Raw genomic sequence first — 14,784 nt, forward strand, 5'->3', positions numbered from 1 at the left:
GATAATATCTCCTTTCTCGCTCGTGTGAATGTGCTAAAGAGCTGGGGTCTGTTTTCATGCTCTTGTAAAGATCATTGATTTAAAGATGCAACATTAACAAAGATGAAGCATTTAGTCTTAATTTGATTCACTCCCTGAAATGAAGTCACACATGACGACCTCACAGTTCCAGATCAGGCTTCACAGGTGTGTGTGAGTGAGTGTGTGTAGGCCCTCTGGTCACCAAGCAGGTTAGATAGTTTAGTCAGACGCTTTCATCCAAACAGACGTACCAGGGGGTATTTTAACCCCCCCTCCCCCCACTCAGATCACCATAGTAACTCCACCCCCAGGTCACCATAGTAACCCCCCCCCTCCCCCAGGTGACCTCAGTGTCGTCTGGAGCATCTGCTTGTGGACGAACTCTGGTTACTCTGGAACTCCCTCTCCTCCTCCTCCCTCCCTGTCCTCTCCTCTTCACCCCCTCCGTCTCCTCTCCTCTCCTATTCACCCCCTCCCTCTCCTCTCCTCCTCCCTCCTCCTCTCCTCCCTCCCTCTCCTATTCACCCCCTCCATCTCCTCTCCTCCTCCCTCCTCCTCTCCTCCCTCTCCTCCTCCCTTCCACTCCTCTCCTCTTCACCCCTCCCTCTCCTCTCCTCTTCACCCCCTCCCTCCTCCTCTCCTCCCTCTCCTCCTCCCTTCCTCTCCTCTCCTTTTCACCTCCTTCCTCTCCTCTCCTCCTCTCCTCCTCTCCTCCTTCCCTCTCCTCTTCACACACTCCCTCCCCCTCTTCATTCCAGGCACCAGCATAGCAGCTACTTGATATGTTTGCGCGGGGCTTTGGGGGGGAACATTATCGTGTTTAGGGAGAGGAACATCTGGTGGGGGTGAGAGGTGAGTGGAGAAGACACTGCGTGTGTGAGGGTGTGTGTTTGTGTGAGTGTGTGTGTGTGTGTGTGTGAGGGTGTGTATGTGTGTGAGGGTGTGTGTGTGTGTGTGTGTGTGAGGGTGTGTGTGGGTGTGAGGGTGTGTGTGTGTGTGAGGGTGTGTGTGAGGGTGTGTGTGTGTGTGAGGGACTCTCCTCGGACCTGTGCAGAATTCCTTCCAGCGGATGAATCAAGCTGGTGTCACAGCAAAATGGGTGTTTGTGTTTATTTGTGTGCGTGGGGTGTGTATGTGTGTGTGTGTGTGTGTGTGTGTGGGGGGGAGATGTGTCTGTGGTTACATAGGACAGTTGCCATCAGCATGACAGACACTCACGCACACACACACACACACGCAGGCTCGTGTCATGGTGTGGAGGGGGTGAGCAGGTATGACTCAGGCCTGTCAGGATGTCAAACCCTCCACACTGTCACACCACATACTGTCACCGCTATCGTCACCATTACAAGGGCCTCTCTCTGCCTCCTTAATGATGCCCTGCGTCCTGTGGTGGTCAGGGGCAACCGTCCAGACGGGGGGGGGGGGGGGTCTGGTGAAGTTGGCATGCTTCATCCTCCAGCAAACAGGAAGTAGTTGACAGCTCTCAGCGCCCTGGCAAGCTCCTCTCCACTTCCTTCCTGCTCTACTCTGTTAGTATCCCTCCCCTCCCCCTCCCTCCCCTCCCCTCCCCTCCCCTCCCCTCCCCTCCCCTCCCCTCCCCTCCCCTCCCCTCCCCTCCCCTCCCCTCCCCTCCCCTCCCCTCCCCTCCCCTCCCCTCCCTCCCCTCCCCTCCCCTCCCCTCCCCTCCCCTCCCCTCCCCTCCCCTGCTGAAATGTTCAGCATAACATGAGGAGAGATGGGAGAAAACAGGCAACCCCCAGACTATGCTCCTAGAGGAGTACAGTGTGGGAACAGGCAAAAAACACCTCAGCACATAAGCACATACATTGTACAACATTACAGAACCACATGACTTGCAACGGGGAGGAGGGTTATGGACAAGCCTGGGTTGTCACCATCTCCTAGGCCACAATAACTCAGACACAGGGTCGAGGGCAGAGACGCCCGTGAGAAGAGATACAAGCTAGCCTGTTGGTCAGCCTATACTGGTCGGCCTAGCGAACTGCGAACTTCATCTGTTCATGATCTATCTGACTAGAATTCTGAGGATGTTGGTCAGATGTCACCCCCCCCACCCTGGTTTGGGGAATTCAGCAGGTGGAGGTGGGGAAGGTCACACACACACACTTGCTCCACACAGGAGAAGTCCAGGGGTCTAGGGGGGACTGGAGATGTGTAGTACGTTCATTCAACCCCTCCCTGGCTGTGCGGGGGGGGGGGGGGCAGTCTGGGAGCAGAGGGTCAGGAGTCTGGAATGCCTAAAGCCCCCCCTGACCCTTGACCTCTGGGGTGACCCTTCTCTAAACCCTGGCCCTTATCTGTCCCTCATGGCCCATGATCCAATTGGTCACCCAGCGAACTTTGACCCCTTGCGTGGGTCGTCTCACTGGGTGATCAGCCTACCTGAGGGGGGGGGGGCTACTTCAAGATCAAACCTGGTGCTTGTTGTTCCTGCTTGGCCTCCTCAGCGGGGAGGGAGGGAGGGAGGGAGGGAGGGAGGGAGAGGAGGGAGGGAGGGAGGGAGGGAGGGAGGGAGGGAGGGAGGGAGGGAGAGGGAGGGAGGGAGGGAGGGAGGGAGGGAGAGGGAGGGAGGGAGGGAGGGAGGGAGAGGAGGGAGGGAGGGAGGGAGGGAGGGAGGGAGGGAGGGAGGGAGGGAGGGAGGGAGGGAAGGAAGGAGAGGGAGAGGAGGGAGGGAGGGAGGGAGGGAGGGAGGGAGGGAGGGAGGGAGGGAGAGAGGGAGGGAGGGAGGGAGGGAGGGAGGGAGGGAGGGAGGGAGGGAGGGAGGGAGAGGGAGGGAGGGAGGGAGGGAGGGAGGGAGGGAGGGAGGGAGGGAGGGAGAGGAGGGAGGGAGGGAGGGAGGGAGGGAGGGAGGGAGGGAGGGAGGGAGGGAAGGAAGGAGAGGGAGAGGAGGGAGGGAGGGAGGGAGGGAGGGAGGGAGGGAGGGAGGGAGGGAGGGAGGGAGAGAGGGAGGGAGGGAGGGAGGGAGGGAGGGAGGGAGGGAGGGAGGGAGGGAGGGAGGGAGGGAGAGGGAGGGAGGGAGGGAGGGAGGGAGGGAGGGAGGGAGAGGGAGGGAGGGAGGGAGGGAGGGAGGGAGGGAGGGAGGGAGAGGAGGGAGGGAGGGAGGGAGGGAGGGAGGGAGGGAGGGAGGGAGGGAGGGAGGGAGGGAGGGAGGGAGGGAGGGAGGGAGGGAGGGAAGGAAGGAAGGAGAGGGAGAGGAGGGAGGGAGGGAGGGAGGGAGGGAGGGAGAGAGGGAGGGAGGGAGGGAGGGAGGGAGGGAGGGAGGGAGGGAGGGAGGGAGGGAGGGAGGGAGGGAGGGAGGGAGGGAGGGAGGGAGGGAGGGAAGGAAGGAAGGAGGGAAGGAAGGAGAGGGAGGCTCCCCTGAAGATGGAAAGACACTAATGGGAGAGGAGGAACAGGCCAAGATGGCATCTGAGGTACGCTGGCAAGTAAACAGCTTTCCATCCATCCATCCATCCATCCATATCCCTCCCTCACCCTCCTTCCACCCCCTCTCCTTTCTCCTCACTCTCTTGTCCCTCATTCACTCATCACTAACCCTGAATAAAATATCCACTTCTAATCAATTAATGATCCCTCTGATGACAGTGATTTCTCCTTGATGTCATAAACAGCTCTTCTGATGCGTCTGTCGTTGATTCCTCCTGGTGTTCCCAGCAGTGTGTGAACACAGGAAACATCTCAGGATCAGAGAGGAGGTATTCCTCTTACTGGACACGGGAGACAGCCAGGAAAAGAAGAGATGCTTCTGTATCACATCGACAATCTGATGGAACATGGACATGTTTGAGGAGGGAGGAGGGGTGACGAGGAGGGTGAGGTGAGGGAGGAGGGAGGAGGGTACTAATTCTCGGCTATGTTCAGCTTCCTCGATTGACCTACTTCTCTCTCTCTTCTCCTCTCTCTCTTCTCTCTCTCTCCTGCTCTCATGCTCTCTCTCTTTTTCTTTCTCTGGGTAATCAGCCTGTTGAGCACTCTCTCTCCTTCTCTCTCTGGTTGTTTTGGAAACTGTGTTTTGCTTAGCAGTGCCTCTTCAGTGTGTTTCTGGATGTTCTGGCTGTAAAGTAATGCTTCAGCTGTAATGACACATCAGGAGTGTGTGTGTGTGTGTGTGTGTGTGCACTCTGGATAGAGTGGCAGGGTCAGTCAGAGGTAAGGCCTTTCAACACACCCTCTGCAGGTTTCTGGTCAACAAACACCTTGATTTGGAACTGAGCACTTTTTCAGGTACATTAAAACAGGGAGGCAGGGAGGGAGGGAGGGAGGGAGGGAGGGAGGGAGGGAGGGAGGGAGGGAGGGAGGGAGGGAGGGAGGGAGGGAGGGAGGGAGGGAGGGAGGGAGGGGGTGAAAGGAGCAGTCTGATGGCTAGTCAATAAGTTGGTCGATCATGCTGCTGAAGTTATGGATCTAATCCAAACTAAAAGGCCAGAGAGAGAAAGAGGAGGAAGAGAGGAAAAGAGGAGAGAGAGAGGTAGAGAGAGAGGTAGAGAGAGAGAGAGGTAGAGAGAGAGGTAGAGAGAGAGGTAGAGAGAGAGGTAGAGAGAGAGAGATAGAGAGAGAGGTAGAGAGAGAGGTAGAGAGAGAGGTAGAGAGAGAGGTACAGAGAGAGAGAGAGGTAGAGAGAGAGGTAGAGAGAGAGAGAGAGAGGTAGAGAGAGAGGTAGAGAGAGAGAGGTAGAGAGAGAGAGAGAGAGAGAGAGAGGTAGAGAGGTAGAGAGCGAGGTAGAGAGAGAGGTAGAGAGAGAGGTAGAGAGAGAGAGGTAGAGAGAGAGGTAGAGAGAGAGGTAGAGAGAGAGGTAGAGAGAGAGGAACCAGTTCATATTTCCTGTTTTCAGCAGTATTTGTGTAAGTGCAAGAGTTTGTATGTTCAGGTGTGTGTATTAGTGCATGTGTATTAGTGTGTGTGTATTAGTGCATGTGTATTAGTGTGTGTGTGTGTGTGTGTGTGCCTGGGAGCTCCATCAAGGTGTGTCAGTCTTCCACCCTGACACTTTCTTACCTGTGGCATCTCACACACACTACCCCCCTCCCCCTACATCCCTACCTCCGTCCCTCCCTTGGGCAGCTGCCACTCACCTGTCTGAGCCCTCATCAACCCTCCGTCCCCCTGCCTGCCCCCCACAGCCCCACTCGGGTGGCGGGGCAGTGAAGCGAGGCGGAGAGCCGCCGTCTTGTCCCACTTTCCAAACCTGGCAACCTCTGAGGTTTGGGCCTGTGAGGTGTTGGCTGTCTGGACAGGCGTGACTCACCCTCGCCTCCCTTTCCAGGATGAAACAGCTACACAACTGACTTCAACCATCCAAGTGAGTGAAATGTTTTATTCTTACCAGCCTTGAGAGACACAGGGTGATACCAGCCCTGAGAGAGACACAGGGTGATACCAGCCCTGAGAGAGACACAGGGTGATACCAGCCCTGAGAGAGACACAGGGTGATACCAGCTTTCAGAGAGACACAGGGTGATACCAGCCCTGAGAGAGACACAGGGTGATACCAGCCCTGAGAGAGACATAGGGTGATACCAGCCTTGAGAGAGACACAGGGTGATACCAGCCCTGAGAGAGACACAGGGTGATACCAGCCCTGAGAGAGACACAGGGTGATACCAGCTTTCAGAGAGACAAAGGGTGATACCAGCCCTGAGAGCCGCTAGACAAGGTACTGACTCTACACATCACTTCAGCTTTGCTGCTACGCGGCATATGCTACCAGACAAACTGTCACCCTTCCTCTATCTTCTGCCTCTTCTTTCCCCCTCTCTCTCCTCCCCCCTCTTTCCTTCCTCCTCCTGTCCTTCCTCCTCCTCCTCCTCTCTCTGGGAGGACATGGAGCCTGGCAGCTAACATCAGGCAGCTTAACTGTGATTTGGGGGAAAAGGGAAGACTGAGTGTGTGTGTGTGTGTGTGTGTGTGTGCTGTGGTCGGGGGAGGGGTCTTGTAGCTGTAGGGGACAGGGGGGCAGGACTGTGAGTTTACTGCACATTGATCAAATTGTGGAGGCAAGACTCTGGGCCAATTATCTGGGTCATGTCACTGTCTCTTTGGTCTCCCTGTTGGTCAGTGCGTGTGCGTCTGTGTGTGTCTGTGTGTGTGTGTGTCTGTGTGTGTGTGTGTGTGTGTGGTCCACCTAAGTGTCTCAGGGACTGTATGAGACTTTCAGTGAGAGTTTGTTTATGTGAGAGATTCCGTGTGTGTGTGTTTGTGTGTTTGCAGTTTTAACCGAGCAAACACACCAACAAACATCCAGACTTCATTAGCATGTTAGTGCTAGCCACCCGGCGAGCGGGCTAACTGCACAGCAGGTAAAGTAAACGTTGCTTCTAACTCCAGAGACACACACACACTCGCCTGTAAAATGTATCTCTGACTGAACTTCCTGTGAACTGTGCTCCCATCCTGATGGTACACAGTTAATAATGACATCCCAGACCCTATCCTGGTGCTGGGAGGAGGAGGAGAGGAGGGGGTGGAGGAGGAGGAGAGAAGGGGGAGGGGTGGAGGAGGATAGGAATTCTACCAGGGTTAGAGAGCTGGTCAGTTCTACCAGGGTTAGAGAGCTGGTCAGTTCTACCAGGGTTAGAGAGCTGGTCAGTTCTACCAGGCGTAGAGAGCTGGTCAGTTCTACCACGGTTAGAGAGCTGGTCAGTATTACCAGGGTTAGAGAGCTGGTCAGTTCTACCAGGGTTAGAGAGCTGGTCAGTTCTACCAGGGTTAGAGAGCTGGTCAGTTCTACCAGGCTTAGAGAGCTGGTCAGTTCTACCAGGGTTAGAGAGCTGGTCAGTTCTACCAGGCTTAGAGAGCTGGTCAGTTCTACCAGGGTTAGAGAGCTGGTCAGTTCTACCAGGGTTAGAGAGCTGGTCAGTTCTACCAGGCTTAGAGAGCTGGTCAGTTCTACCAGGGTTAGAGAGCTGGTCAGTTCTACCAGGGTTAGAGAGCTGGTCAGTTCTACCAGGCTTAGAGAGCTGGTCAGTTCTACCAGGGTTAGAGAGCTGGTCAGTTCTACCAGGGTTAGAGAGCTGGTCAGTTCTACCAGGCTTAGAGAGCTGGTCAGTTCTACCAGGGTTAGAGAGCTGGTCAGTTCTACCAGGCTTAGAGAGCTGGTCAGTTCTACCAGGGTTAGAGAGCTGGTCAGTTCTACCAGGGTTAGAGAGCTGGTCAGTTCTACCAGGCTTAGAGAGCTGGTCAGTTCTACCAGGGTTAGAGAGCTGGTCAGTTCTACCAGGGTTAGAGAGCTGGTCAGTTCTACCAGGGTTAGAGAGCTGGTCAGTTCTACCAGGCTTAGAGAGCTGTTCAGTTCTACCAGGGTTAGAGAGCTGGTCAATTCTACCAGGCTTAGAGAGCTGGTCAGTTCTACCAGGCTTAGAGAGCTGGTCAGTTCTACCAGGGTTAGAGAGCTGGTCAGTTCTACCAGGGTTAGAGAGCTGGTGAGGATTAGTTACCACGCCAACATGTTTTGACCTGTCTCATCTGTAGTCATGTGTGGGGCTCTGTGTGTGGTAAACATACACACACACCCTCACACTCACTCACTCACTCACTCACTCCCAGCTGTGTGTGTGGGCTCTGCTAGCAGTGACAGGTCAGACTTGCACTATATGATCAAACAGCCACCACACCTCAGAGCTCTCACACACACACTCGCCTCCACACACACACACCCTCGCCTCCACGCACACACACACACTCTCGCCTCCACACACACACACCCTCGCCTCCACGCACACACACACACCCTCGCCTCCACACACACACACCCTCGCCTCCACGCACACACACACACCCTCGCCTCCACACACACACACCCTCGCCTCCACGCACACACACCCTCGCCTCCACACACACACACCCTCGCCTCCACACACATGTACACACCTACGCACACACAAACGCACACTGTGACTGGTAGCTGAGATGTTACTTTACACTGTGTCTGGTAAATACAAAATTGTTCCTTGACTCTGATCAACAAAACATTGTTAGAAACATGCATTTCCTATCCTTTATTGTTGTACTTTCAACATGGGCTTTTTGTGTTGTTTTGGGTAAAAGCATCTGGTAGAGGGTTAGCAGAAAAAAAGTGTTCTCTATTTAGGAGTGCCTGCCCAAAGCTAACTAGCTAGCCACAGTCACAAATGTCACAAACCTACTCGCGATTATCTAGCTCAGTAGAACATCATCATTTCAGTAGCTAGTTTGCTTCTGGGAGATAGCTAGCTAAAACATCAAAAACAGCTGCAGAAACGCTACAGACACAGGGCATGGTGATAACATCTTATGTAGCTAGCTATGTTTCTAGGCTGTGATATCAACACCCTGTATTTTCTGGCTTCTTACTTTTTAGTTTTTTTTACATTTGAAACCATTTCTGCAATATTTTTTCAACCTTTCAAAACTTTTTTTCCTAAAACTTTTTTTCACACAAGGTGAAAGGAGAGGAGAGAGGAGAAGAGAGGAGAACATATAAGCCCAAAACAGTAAAGCAGAGTACAGTAGAATACAGTAAAGTTGAGCAGACTCCTCATCAAGCACTCAGCAATGATGTCAACCTTTTTTTTGTTTTTTTTTTCAAACATATTTTCAACCTTTCTAAAGTTTTTGTAGAAAATATTTTTCAAACCTTTCAAACCTTTTTTACTACAGCCACACCCATCATGGTGTTATCCCCACCATGAAATAAGCAAGAACACTTTGTATTCTCCTGTGTATGTATTCACATTAAAATTCAGACGTTGATTTGAGCCCCACGACTGTCCGGATTACTTAAACAGCAAAAAGCAGAAGGACAAAAGTTCATTGTGAGCCCAAAGCGTATTCTCTCCTGCAGGGAGAACAGAAGCCTTTCATTCTTCACTTCACTCATTCATTCCAAGTGTAAATGAGCAGCAACAATTTTTTTTTTTTTTTTACTATGCCATCTTCATTAATTATAAGTATTCATACCTAATACAGAAACATCAGTTGTAAAATGCAATTACACCAATGAAAATTCTTCAAATGTTTGGATGTTTAATATTAGACAACAGGTTTGGCGGTGATGTAGTAGAAAAAGACAGAAAGAAAACAAACCTGCCCCAGCTGCCCAGGAAGCTAGCACACCTCAATTTCTTCTTATCCTCCAACCTTTTACATTCATCCCTCCATCCTCCATCTCCCATCCCTCCATCCTCTATCCCTCCACCTTCCAGCCACTACATCCATTCAACTTCCATCCACCATCCTTCCCCTCCACCCCTCCATCTTTTCACTCCCCTTCCCCCCTCCCCCCCTCCCCCCCTCCCCCCCCCCTTTCCCCCCCCTCCCCCCCCCTCCCCCCTCCCCCCCTCCCCCCTCCCCCCTCCCCCCCCCCCCTTCCCCCCTTCCCTCCAGCCCTCCACCCTCTCAGCCTTACAGCCCAGTAATGTAATTGTACTCAGCCTGCAGGCAAAGCATTACCATAGATCTGTGGGTTCTTCTCTAAGGCCAGGAGCCAGGCCAGTGATTCAATAAGGGCAGCAGATGAATGTGTCTCCCAGGGGCCCATCCTGCCGTCTGACAGCCCGCTCCTGTCCCAGAGACACAGCGGACGGCATCCCTGGGAAATGGGATGCGTCTCAATTTAGGTGTGCAAGTGTGTGTCAGTTGGTGTGTGTGTGTGCACGTGTGCCTGTTTGCAAGTGTGCGTGTGTGTTTGTGTATGCATGCCTTTTTTGCAAGTACATGTGTGTGCATGCGTGCCTAGCCAAGCTGATTATTCAAATGAGATGTCCATTTGCAGTTCAGACAGGAAGACAAGTGTTATGTTGTGGAAAGGTACGTTCTCAGTCACCAGCTCACTTCCTGTTTCATCACTCTGCTCAGTCTGGGTGCTCACCATCGTTTCCCTTCACGTCAGCGATGCTAATGTGGCCTTTATCAGTGCTGCTGTATTCCTCCAATCACGTTCTTGACTGTATTTCTTCAACTAAGAAGACAGGGTCCTTGTGTTAGAGGCAGTGTGTTAGAGGCAGTGTGTTAGAGGCAGTGTGTCAGAGGCAGTGTGTTAGAGGCAGTGTGTTAGAGGCAGTGTGTTAGAGGCAGTGTGTCAGAGGCAGCGTGTTAGAGGCAGTGTGTCAGAGGCAGCGTGTCAGAGGCAGCGTGTCAGAGGCAGCGTGTTAGAGGCAGTGTGTTAGCCTTGCGTAGCGTGTTAGACATGTCGTCTTTTCAAGACCTAAAAAATGCATTCGGCAGGGATTCAAAAATCACCCGGGATTTTGCCTCGTTGGATATTTGTGTTTCTCTGGATCTTTCACAAACTATTACAGTTTGGAAAGGGTATCTCCATTACATTCCACCTTCTTTCATGAGCTTTGACTGTAGAGAGAACCGTCATTTTGGTCAGTTAGTGCAGCATGCAATACACGACCAGCACTACTCCCCCCCGCCCCCCCCCCACTTCGACGCAACGAAGTGTCCTCTTTTTCACAAACTCAAATCTGGTCACCCTAGTGTTTCTGTGGTGTGCTAGTGTAGTGTGTTATTATAGTGTGTTAACATGGCATGTTAGTCTAGTATAGGTTGTTAGTCTAGCTTAAGGTGTTAGCCTAGCGTAAGGTGTTAGCCTAGCGTAAGGTGTTAGCCTAGCATAGGGTGTTAGCCTAGCGTAGCGCTACACAGGCATTCCAAGACACTGTGTGTCCCGGCTGTGTGGGCTCAGGCCTCTCATTACGATCCTCTGGACTGTGGACCAATTACCCCCCTCCCAGTCCAAGCACACATCCCCCCCCCACACAGACACACACACACACACCCCTCCACACACACACACGCCTAATGAAGTTCTGGTGCTGTGGCTGTGCATCGCTGTGTGTGGCCTGAGCAGGCAGGCCCTGGGCAGATACGCACCGCAGACAGGACCCTGGGGCCCGAGAGGGGAAGGGACTCTCATTCCAGTCTCTTCTAATGAAGTCCCCTCCCTCCCTCCCTCCCTCCCTCCCTCCCTCCCTCCCTCCCTCCCTCCCTCCCTCCCTCCCTCCCTCCCTCCCTCCCTCCCTCCCTCCCTCCCTGCCTCCCTCCCTCCCTCCCTCCCTCCATCCCTCCCTCCCTCCCTCCCTCCCTCCCTCCCTCCCTCCCTCCCTCCCTCCCTCCCTCCCTCCCTCCCTCCCTCCCTCCCTCCCTCTCTCTTCTCTCTTGTCCTTTCCCTCCCTCCTGTCCTCTCCCTCCCTCCTGTCCTCCCCTCTCCCACCCTCTCCTTCTCCTTACAAAATAAGAGGTGGAGATGTTTTATCTGGTCTGGCAGTGTAGCTAGGATGTAGCAGTGAGTGTGTGAGAGGTGTGTGTGGGTGTTAGAGGTGAGCACACGTTAGTTCCTTCTCTGACCACCCTGCAGCAGTAAGGCTCTGTCTTAAAGAACCCAGGCAATGCAATCATGTTTTACGATCTGCCAGAACACCCAGCCTGGCCTGGGGAACACGACGAGCTGGGCTGGGCCACCAGCCTCCGGGGGAGCATGTCTGTCCAGCCACCTCACATGGTCTCTCTCTCTACACCTCTTTCAGGCTCTCTCTTCTCTCTTTTTGTCTCTCTCTTCCTTTCTTTATCTCTCTAACACTCCTAATGTTACTCTCTCACACACACACACACACACACACAAACACTCACTGTAAAAGAGGGTGCTTCAAAGGACAAACCATCATCCATCCTTCCTCCTCTTTCTTTCCCTGTCAGTGTATCTGCAGCGTACAGACATGTTGCGAGATGTGTCGCCGCGTCATCGAGTACAACATAAACCCTGTGAGAGATGGTCGCCGCGGCAACATAAACCCTGTGAGAGATGATGACAGATCGTTCCAGAAGAGTTGTAGTTGGATTTCATTGCCGGTGGGAGGGGACTACTTTCTGGAGTGATGGAGAGAGTGACAGGCCTCAGCACCGTAAATCTGGTTTGGTATCAGTGGGCAGGTCGATATATAGGTCCTGCTCCTCCTTTAACAGTAATGTTGGGGCTGAACCGGGAGGAACAAACATCTCAGTTAGCGATCAATCGTCCAGGATAGACCTCCCTGCTCATCTCATTACTGGAGACAGATAGGCCTGCTGGCTCCAGCCTTTACACCACAGAAGAAAAAAGGAAACAGGAAATGACACGCTAATCAGGAAGTGAGTTATTTCCTCCATCATCCCTCTCTCCTCCCTTTCTCCTCTCATCCTCTCTTCTCTCCTCCCTCTCCCCCTTCTCCCCTTCTCCTCATCCCTCTCTCCTCTTCTCTCTCTCCTCTCCAGGTCTCTGTCCTCCCCAGCATGGTTAATCAGTTCATTATGCATAGTGCCACTTACTTCCTTGACCCCAGTGATTTGGGAGGGGACGGACCCCGGGTTTGTAATCAGGGCCAGGCTTGATGCCTGCTGACAGCTGAGTTTGCAGCGCGTTAATCACAGCTAGCGCTGGTTAGCCAGTTAGCTCCCAAACATATTTTCACCTTCCACCTTCCACCTTCCATCATCCCCTCTTCCCCTCTACCTCCTTCTTCGCCTCCACCTCCTCCTTCTTCACCTCCACCTCCTCCTTCTTCCCTTCTACCTCCTTCTTCACCTCCACCTCCTCCTTCTTCACCTCCTCCTCCCTCTCCTCCACCTTCCACCACAGTCTCCTGTGTGCTCCTCCAACCACTGTAAATGCCAGCACAGCAGCAACCTTCCACACATACAACAACAACCTTAAACAAAGACAACGACACAGCTGCAGTCTGCCTCACTCGTTTCCCTCCAAAAACAAAGCATCTGTTCCACTCTGACGGTACAAGTCACTTCCTGTTCTCTGCTAGAACCAACAGTACCCCCCACAGGCCTCTTAAGATCCACTCTCCCTCCCTCCCTCTCCCTCCCTCTCCCTCCCTCTCCCTCCCTCTCCCTGTCTCTCCCTGTCTCTCCCTGCCTCTACCTGTCTCTCCCTACCTCTCCCTGCCTCTCCCTGCCTCTCCCTGCCTCTCCCTGTCTCTCCCTGCCTCTCCCTGTCTCTCCTTGCCTCTCCCTGCTCTCCCTGCTCTCCCTGTCTCTCCTGCTCACCACCCACCGGCTGTGATCTCTCCAGAGAGAGTGGTGCGGGGCGAGGAGTGGTGAGCTGGGGAAGCTGATGGTATTGATGTGTGCATATGGAGGGTGTAGCGCTAGGAGGGCCATGGTGAGGGACAGGCCCTGTCACAGCTCAGTAGGACTGCTGATCACCCCCACTACCCCACCCAGCTTCCCCTCTCCCCCAGAGCTGGGTCAGGTCAGGTCTCAAGTCCCCTCCCCATCATGTCCCCTCCCTCCTCCCTCCCTCCCCCCTCCCTCCCCAGACCAGAGCCAGGCAGGTCTCCTGTCTCCCCAGGCAGTCCCCCCACCCGCCCCCCCCACGCTGGCGTACCACAACCAGCGCTGCTCGCTGAGCCTTCTGGGAAGACGGCGATGGCGGCGGGAGGCTGGAGACGCCAAACAGGATGTGGAGACATGGAAGCTGACAAGAGTAAACGAGAGGGTTGGGGGGCGAGGGAGAGAAGGGGGAGAGGGAGAGGAGGGGGGATAGGAGGGGGGAGAGAAGGGGGGAGAGGAGGGGGTTATTGTGTTGGCATGGCAGCCTCGGGACCTGTGGATGGGTGAGATCATCTACCTCTCCTCTCATACTCCTCTTCTCCTCTTCTCTTCCTCTCTTCCTTTCCCTCTCCTCTTCTCTTCCTCTCTTCCTTTCCCTCTCCTCTACTCCTCCTCTCCTCCTCTCCTCCTCTCCTCCTTTCCCTCTCCTCCTCTCCTCCTCTCCTCCTTTCCCTCTCCTCTTCTCCTCCTCTCCTCCTTTCCCTCTCCTTTCCATCTCTTCCTCTCCTGGAGAGTAAGGGGTCGAGGAGGAAGAGATGGGAGGAAGACAGATAGGGAGAGTCATTCACCACCGCTACAGTCTTCAGCCAGACTGAAGCAGGGGCTCGTGGAACATCTAAATGAACATTACAATAAGAAGTAGAGAGGGTACCATTTCTGGGGAAATTGTAGGGTGTGCTCGCTTGCGTCAGTTGCAGATGGGTCCGTCCCCTTAAGTTTTCCCTTCTAGTGATATTTTCAAGCTTTTAGCCTACTCATATTGCATAATAAGAACCCCTTTGAAACAAGCTGAACCCCCTTTGAAACAAGCCATTGTAACAACGTTGTCACCGGCAGTATTTCAGATGGTATCGCGATTCAAACAGTACCATCTGCTAACTGAAAATGTGCCCACAAAAACTTAAATATGCTTGACATTTATTTAGGGGGAAATGGCTAAAGCACCGGAAATGAGAACCTTTCTTTTGACATAAAGTTTTATACTGTGGCAATGAAGACAGCGACGCACCACACAAGCTTGAGTTTAAATACATTATTTAATGTGACATTACTTACTGTACATGCAAGTCTTGATGGTGCTGAAATGTGCTGCTAGTACTCCACGGCACGATACTGGCTGTGCAACAGCACATCTATACACGTTGTATCCATGCGTCGTTGCTAACGTGTTCTGACGTGGTGACGTTAGGCTAGCACTGAGCTCCCTTGGTGCACACAAAGCACTTTTTGCCACAAAAATGTAATTCAAGTCTAAATTGTGCATCGGAACGTAATTTCCAATAGAAGCAACGCAATCGGTACCAAGACAAACATGTTGTCACTGACCTTGTGTATGTAGTTCAAATATTGATGGATCCTTAAGGATGAGAAAAGAATAATAATAATAATATATATGTGAGAGACCAAAGGTTGTGCTCGCCAAAGGCGTGAGCACATATT

Source organism: Hypomesus nipponensis, chromosome 27 (assembly GCF_054491055.1).
Source record: "Hypomesus nipponensis isolate SF chromosome 27, ASM5449105v1, whole genome shotgun sequence".
Taxonomy (NCBI): domain Eukaryota; kingdom Metazoa; phylum Chordata; class Actinopteri; order Osmeriformes; family Osmeridae; genus Hypomesus; species Hypomesus nipponensis.